Source organism: Micromys minutus (genome assembly GCF_963924665.1).
Source record: "Micromys minutus genome assembly, chromosome: 24".
Lineage (NCBI taxonomy): Eukaryota > Metazoa > Chordata > Mammalia > Rodentia > Muridae > Micromys > Micromys minutus.
The window spans coordinates 33,733,408-33,741,633 of record NC_137959.1 but is presented as its reverse complement, the minus strand read 5'-3'; positions in this window follow the sequence as shown (position 1 = coordinate 33,741,633).

Sequence of the window (8,226 nt, the reverse complement as noted above, 5' to 3'; positions counted from 1 at the left end):
TTTTTTTTTTTTTTTTTTTTGGACAACATTTCTCCATCATTACACTATTTTAGATAATCTGACAAGGATTTCTTATGACAAAACTTACTTGTGTTGACTTGGAGTGTGCAGGCCAGTTGTGGAAGTGACCGCACAGGAGAACAAGAGAGCACAGAGAGTCAGAGTCCCCAGGTAGGAGAAGGATGTGAACCAGCCCTGTTGTCAGGAGGATGGGATGAGGTACTGGAGTTTGGCTGCTTAGGACTTGGTGTGCAGTGACCCATGCTGACACTCTTTCCAGGAAATGATTTGCTATGTTGGACCAAAATACCTTTGGGGCCTCTCTATTAAGCTTTGTGCCTCAGAAACATGGACTGTTCTTTTCAGCAGGTAGCAATTTATATGCAGCGCAAATCTGATTATTGGTGAGTTCTTAGTTCATACTTCAGCAAGACCTGTGGAGAAGTTGTCATGGAGAATTAGTGGTACCTTTGGCTTACGATAACACCTGGGTCCTGGCTACTTGAATCATCATTTTTTACATCTGTAACATCAATTTGACTGTTAGTCGTCCCAGGCATATAAAAGGGTACCTGAGACCTGGATTTTGAGTGAGTACTGTAGCTTCAAGTTTCTGATGAACAGGCAGCCTTGATCCAAACATGGTAGACATGACATGGTTAGCAGTTGCCAAAAATTCTTGCTTTGTCTACGTTTCCCAAAGACTAGTCCTGTCAGAGCTGGGGAGTGATTATAGACACTGGGCATCATGATTCTAATGGGATTCTGATCATCTGTGTTCATAGTGCCTGTATTGAATACAAGGGAGTTGGATGAGGGACAGGATGGACCACAGCTGTTTGTCTGTCCAAGACAGAGTAGTCACCAAACTTTTGCTCCTTCCTACCTTAGCACCTGTCAGTAGAACAGTAAAAGCAAACAATGAAAATGGAGTTTCTCACATTGGTTAGGCCACAGATAGCCACAGAGTGACAGCAAATGTAAAGGAACAAGAAGCATCCTCTTCAGTTCTTTGACTTGGACAGGAGGTGATTTGTCTTGTTTTGTACTGTTGCATGTATGTGTTGTGCTGAGACTCAAAGCCAGAACCTTGTGTTCTGTTATGTAAGTATTTTACACTGAACTATTATTCCCAACCATGGTGGAAGAATTTTGTGATGTGAAGTATTGATCCTAGATCTTATCTGTGTTCATGCATTCTAAGGCCGTCTCCATCACCTGGGAAAGGAGAGTGCAATGGCTGCTACCTGGTGGTGGCTCAGTGTCACAGAGAAACTAACAGCCTGCCAGTTCTGCACTTCCTCCAGTGGGTATTTGAATAGAATTCTCTGTGTGTTCCTGGCCAGCTTTGATCTATTGTAGGAGTCTTAAAAGGAGAGAATAAACGTTCTCCCAAAATACTGTGGACCAAACTTGAAATAACTAAAAACAAGATCTGTAGTTGGAGACTCTTCCCTGAGTCTGAGAAGGAGAATGGGGCAGGTGAGCACATTGTTTCAGTGGCTTCTGGTAGAAATGTAGCTCAGCCCTCCTAACCTAGTGTCCTAAACCTCCCAAGAATTTACTGGATGGGTTTCATGGTGTCTGTGAAGTATATACATTAGTTTACGATTAAAAAGTTTCTTGGAAAGACTCCCAAAGGATTTTATCCACCTTTTAAAAAGGTGAGTTCTACATTGTGGATGACTCTGGCATGTCACTAGTGTCATGTGGACCATATTCATTCACAGCCCACACTCGTTCCTGTCACCACCTGTCCCTAGGGCCATGTTAGTACTGTCAGCAGTCATAAGACTGTATTGAGCTTGCAGAGCCTTAGTCCCAGTGAGTAGACTGATTTCAGTAAGGTTATGTTTCTATGAAATGATGAACTTAGCCCTTGGACACAGGATCTCAGGGAAAGAGAGAGAAGAAGCTCAGGGAAAGAATTTTTTTCTAATGAAAATTTCATGATGTTCACTATCCACAAACAGATTTATTGGATTTTTACTCTTTGACCTCAAACTTAAATTTCTGCCTCAGTTTCCTGGGTGCTAGAATTATAGGTGTGTACTATCATGCCATAGTGAGGTTTTTGTTCTGAGAATCATTCATTAGTTGTATGCATAAGATCTGATCAGTTGTTGAGACATAGTCTTTTGGGGGTTTAGGGGTTTTGTTTGTTTTGTTTTTGTTTTCTCTATGTATCCCTGACTGTCTGGAATTTTCTCTGTAGTAGACCAGGCTGACTTTGAACTCCAAGATTCATCTGCCTCTGACTCCTGAGTGCTGGGATTAAAGGTGTGCATTTCCACACCCTGCAAGATACAGTTTTTGCTGGTGTTAATTATGAATTGTTCATGTTACTAAGACAGTAATGATTATAAGAAGGAAGTAGCGTCTTGTGCTTGTTGATATATCAAGTAAATACTGCCTTAGGCTAGTATTAGACTCTGTCAATTGGTACTGTTCTAACAAGCAACTAGGGAATCTCCACAGCCCAGGATTTTGTTCATTTGCAAAACGGACACAAACACCAACACACAAACCCAGCCCCACTTTAGTAAAACAGGATGATTTTGGTCACTCCCTGTAAAGTTAGTCTATAGATGCATCCTCCAAAAGTGGTGGTATTTACCAGTCTGTCTCAGCATTAGCAAGAGTAATTGTCTATACCTACAAATCCCAGCATTAGCAAAGCTGAGGTAAAAGAGATTGGAGTTTGAAGTAAGCCTAGGCTATATAGGTCCTGTCTCAAAAAGCAAACAAACAAACAAACAAACAAACAAACAAAAAACAAAACAGTCTGAGCATATTCTTTATGCCCATAGTCCTGGCATTTGTGATCTGAAAGCAGGAAGTTCAGTAGTTCAGAGCTAACCTAGACTCCAAGAGGCTGGATCAGGACATTTCACTTGGAGATAGATCTTTTCCATTTATAACAAAATCAGTGTCCAGGACTGGTATAAAGATTTCCAGAGGTTAGAGAAAGTTGCATAAAGGAGTGGGTTTGTATCTTGAGGAAGCAATCTCAAGACAAAATTTCAAAGGAAAGGAATCATCTTCAGGTACAAAGAGAATTTGAGGCTAGCCTGGCCTATATGACGCTCTGTCTCAGAAAGCAAAAGTAAAGTGTGCTTTTTATAATTACAGCACTCAAGAGGCTGAGACTGAATTGCTAAGTTAAAGTCAGCCTGGGTTACTTAGACACAGGTCAGCCTTAGCTCTGTACACTTTGAGTCAAGCTGACTAGGGTAAAAGATATTCTGGGAAGACAGCTCAAGTGGCTATGTGTGGGAAAGTCAGAGATCACAGGGCAAAATGTTGCTGTGTTTGTGACAGGGTTTTGTTGTTTAACAAGACTGGCCTGGAACTCAAAGCAATTTTACCTCAGCCTCCTGACTGCTGGGATCCTAGGCAGGAGCCACCAAGACCTAGTGACTAAATTTTGACTGTTTTTTAGTCGTGTCCTGCTTTGACAGAAGAGCCAAAGCTGGGTAGTCTGAGGACAGGCAAGCCTGGGGGCCTGGAGCCTGAGAAGTCTTTAGCATTAGCAGCAGGATGAGGAATTCTGAAGTCAGTGTAGCAAAATTGGCTTTCTGTTGTTGGAGGAGGGAACTGGGCTGCCTGCCTCCTATGCCCACACCACCCGAGATAATAAAGGTTTCATGGACTCAAGATTCTCTTGGCCCTCATTAGAGACACCAGATTCTTGGGAGCTCCTTGGAAGTTTACATGGTTTTGCTTCTCTGTCTGAGAATAAATATCCTGTGTTCTGTTGCCTGGCTGTTATGGTGTCTTCCATAAAGGACTCTGGGGCATGAAATTAACCCAAGAAACTTATGCCAAGACACACTGCTTTTCTTATCCTTAGCTAATATAGGGCCTTCCCAGAACAGCTTGAAACGCTAGTGTGAAGATGGGGACACATGATTTTCTTGGCTTCCAGACTGTCCTGGCTTTAGAATCCAGAGGGTCAGGAAGGTGGATGCTGCTTTGTTGTAGTTTTAGAAGGTGGAGGAAAGTGTGGTGACACACAGCTGTAATCTTAACACTTGCAAGGCTGATGGTTGAAACTTTTGAGTACTGTTAGGGCTACAGAGGTCTGGATTGTGTAGTGAGATCATATTTCATCAGCATTAAAAGGTTAGGTCAAGCTTTAAAGTGCTGCCTGACATGCCTGCTGTCTCCCCTCTGCCTTAGCTACAGTTAATGGACAGAGAGACGTGTGAGAGAGCAGAACTTTGGTGTCTTTTTGACCCAGGATTGTGGCTCACTTTTGCCAAGGTGAGATGGGTTTCCCTAGAAGACTGCTGTTATTATTCAGTGTGTTTCCTTATTCCAGTTCTTCAACTTAAGAACAGCCTACTGAGTGGGGGTTATTTTTTCCCTGAGGACAAACCTCCCCATTTACACGTGAAAGAACAAGTCAAGTTATTCAGCCACGTAAGCCTGTTTTTTTTTTTTTTTTTTTTTTTTTTTTTTTTTTTTTGGTTTGAGTTTTGTATATGTATGTGTTCAGCTTATTTTGCTATCTGACAGCAGTAGCTACTAAATATGCATAGATCAAGATATGGCTAGTGAGGTGACTCTGGTTATTGCAGATCCAGTTCCTAAAGGTAGGAGAAAACTAGCTAGCCTCAGGGAATTGTCCTTGGACCTTACTAGTGGGGCAATGGTGCATAGCCACACACAAATTTTATTTTTTAAGATTTGCTCCTCTTTTTAAATAAATATATTTTTGAAAATGTGTATGGGTGTTTTGTCTTTGTACAGTGTCTTAGGGTTTCCATTGCTGTGAAGAGACATGACCACAGCAACTCATTTAATTGTGTCTGGATCATAGTTTCAGTCCATTATCATCCTGGTGGAAGCATGAGTTCTACATCTTGATCTGAAGGCAACCAGGAGAAGACTATCTTCTAAAGGCAGTCAAGAGGAAGGTCTCATTGCACTGGGTGGAGCCCTAAGCACAGGAGGCTTTATAGCCCACCTACATAGTGATATACTTCCTCCACACCTAACAGCTACTCCCTAAGGCCAAGAATTGAAACAGATCTCTGGGTGACAAAGCTATTCAAACCACCACATGCAGCGTCTGTGGAGACCAGCAAGGGACATTTGATCCCCAGAATGATGGAGTACTCCCATCATTCTCAGCAGTAACAGTTCTTTCTGAAGGAACTCTGGTTTACCATTGCAACATCTGCTTCTTGGTCTCTTCTGGCCATGCCTCAGGCTCCTTGATGCTTTTATTACCCTCCTCATGCCTCAGTTCTTGGGTATTTCCTCTTCTCTGCCACAGTGAACTTTGTTCAATTCTATGGCTGTTTGCTGTAACCCCAAAAATCTATCCCAAGAGCTGATTGTTGAATTTTGGGGTAGGCTTGTAGCTGGGGTGTTTTTTAGTTGTGTTATCAACAACACCGAGCCCAGCAAACACCACCAGCTCAAACCTTGAGTCCCAATCTTGAGTTTCTCCTCCAACCTGGCCTCACAAAATGCCATGACAGTTGCCTGTTGCTCAAGTAACAAACCTGGAATTCAACATGCCCCCAAAAAATACCAAGTCCTTTGGATCAATTGTCTGCTGCTATGTCACAAATCTCAAAACAATGGCTTAGCAGATGTGGCAATACATGGTTTTAATCCTAGTTTTCAGTAGGCAGACTTAGGTGGCCTACCATAAATGAACTCACTCACTCTTCACAGCAAATGTGTTATGATCCCTGTTTCACAGATAGGGAAACACGCACAGAGAGGATATATGAATTGCCCTACAACACCCCAATAAGAGTCCTAGACTTTCTGGTTCCAGTACCCACACTCTTAACATATCTGTCAAGATTTATTTTATGTATATGAGTGTGCTATCTGTGTAAACCTGCACACCAGAAGAGGGCATCAGATCCCAGTATGGAAGGTTGTGAACCATCATGTGTGCTGACAACCGAACTCAAGACCTCTGGTAGAGCAGACAGTGTCCCTAACCATTGAGCCATCTCTCCAGCCCCTGGGATTGCTTCTTTAGTGTTTGTTGTCCCTTGTACTCTTAGTCCAGTAAGAGAAGGCGAAGATGTCTTTACTACTGAATTCTGAGATAGCAACAGTAGGGGTTGCAAAGAATTGTTCCATGTTAATGTGTCTTCAAATGTTTATCCCTGAGAAAATGCTTCACAATTAATTTAGTGCTGGTATTTAAACCCAAGCATCCCTTATGCTGGGCAAGTGCTCTATGATGATTCAGCGACATCTCCAGCCCTCTAAATTTTTTTTTCTTTTTTGAACCAGGGTCTCTATGTAGCCTTTACTGGCCTGGAAGTAACTTTGTAGATCAGGCTGGCTTCAAATTCATAGAGATCTGTCTGCCTCTACATCTCAAGTGTGGGATTAAAGGTGTGTACTACTACATGTGGCTTCTTTTATATAATAAAAAATTGGAAAGCTACAGTCATTCTAGCACCTGATATTATCCCTCCTTTATTTTCTGAATCTTTATAGCATTTTGCTGCCCCTCACCTTCCTGTTGCTTACTATATGTAGAGGCGCCAGGAGTGTAAAAGATCAGAAAATTCATGTACCGATTTGCTCCCTCCTAACTCAATCTTAGACATCTGCCTGCCTCTGCCTCTCAAGTGCTGGGATTAAAGGCATATTCTACCATGCTCAGTTTAGGATGAAGATTTTTAAAAAATTGTTATTACTACTTCTAGGCTTTCTGGCTAAAATGGAGTGTAGATATTAGATCATGTTACCATGTACCAAGCTGAGTCAGAACTTGTCTTGGTGCAGGCTATTTGGTAGGAACTATCAGAAAGTGGTTTTCTCTTTGGCCTCTGGTGTGGAAAAAGGAGTCATTGTGGGTGTACTCCTTTTGGAGTGCACAGGCTGGCTGTGGCCCAGGATGGCACTGTTCTGGAAGAAGGCAAGGTATAACCTCGAGCTGTTTCTAACAATAGCTGAGTGGCTTCGTTGTTCCATTTGGGGTTTCAGCCTAAGCCGCCAGAAATCAACCTCATAGTGGATGCAGGTGGTATGAAAGAAATGTTATTTTAAATTTTTTTAGTTCATTGAATTCAGGAACGGCAGTACATGCTTGTAATACCAGTACTTGGGAGGTAGAAGCAGTAGAATTTCTGAAAGTCCAAGGCTATTTTGTTCTACATTTCTAGTTCCAGGCCAGAAGGAAGGAAGGAAGGAAAGAAGGAAGGAAGGAAGAAAAGATTAAGAAAGGAAGCACACCAGCTGGGAGTAAGAAGGCTAAGCTGATTCCATGACAAGCTTTAAATTGGCAGTTAGAGACTAGGCCTAACTCTGTTTCCAAGAACTGGGCAATTTCAGGCAAGTCCAGGCCTTAGAAGCTGCCCAGCCTGAGGCAAGGACAATGGGCCAGCGGCAGTTTCCAGATTTCCTCAGCCAAAAATTTCTAGACCTCTCAGCAAGTTTCCAGCCCTAACACCCCGGTAATGGAATGTCCTTAGAGGTGGGCCCAACAGATTAACATAGAGGTCACCTAACTCAGAATTCCCTAATGTGCTTTAAATCAGGCCTGTAAGATCACTTGGGTGTTTATCTTGGTAATGGGAAGACCCCAGCATGCTGGACTTCTCCAGAATAAACACTTTGTGTTTACATAATATTTGAGTTGGAGGAGTGTTGTCAGCAAATCATGGACCCTTACAGGTGGGGCCTACCTTTAACCCCAGCTCTCTGGAGGGAGAGGCAAGTGGATCTCTTGATCCAAGGCCAGTCCAGTTTACAGAAGTGAGTTCGAGGACAAGCAAGGGCTACACAGAGAAACCCCTGGCTTGAAAAACCAGACCAAAACCTAAATGTCTTGCAAACCCATGACAATTCAAATTTAAACTCCTTAATTGTTCCCAGACACCATGTCTTCTCTAAGAATTATGTTCCAGTAGATAAAACTGAAAAAAGAACCATGTTCTTGGCACTAGAACAGTATGCTTTGTAGTGAAATCGCAAGACAGAGGACAGTGGGGAGCTAGACTAGAAATAGATGTGTTTTGAGACTAGGTTTCATATAGCAGAGACTGGCCTCACATTCTCAATATTCCTCCCTAAACTTCCCCGTTCTCTACCACTCTAATTTTGCACTTTTTTTTTGTGTGTGTGTGTGAAGTGTCTGCTCAAGTCATTAAAACAACTTTACACAACTACATGACTTAAAATGTATCCCAACAGCACAACATGGGGAAAACACTTCTCTTATCACAGTATTTGGGAGGC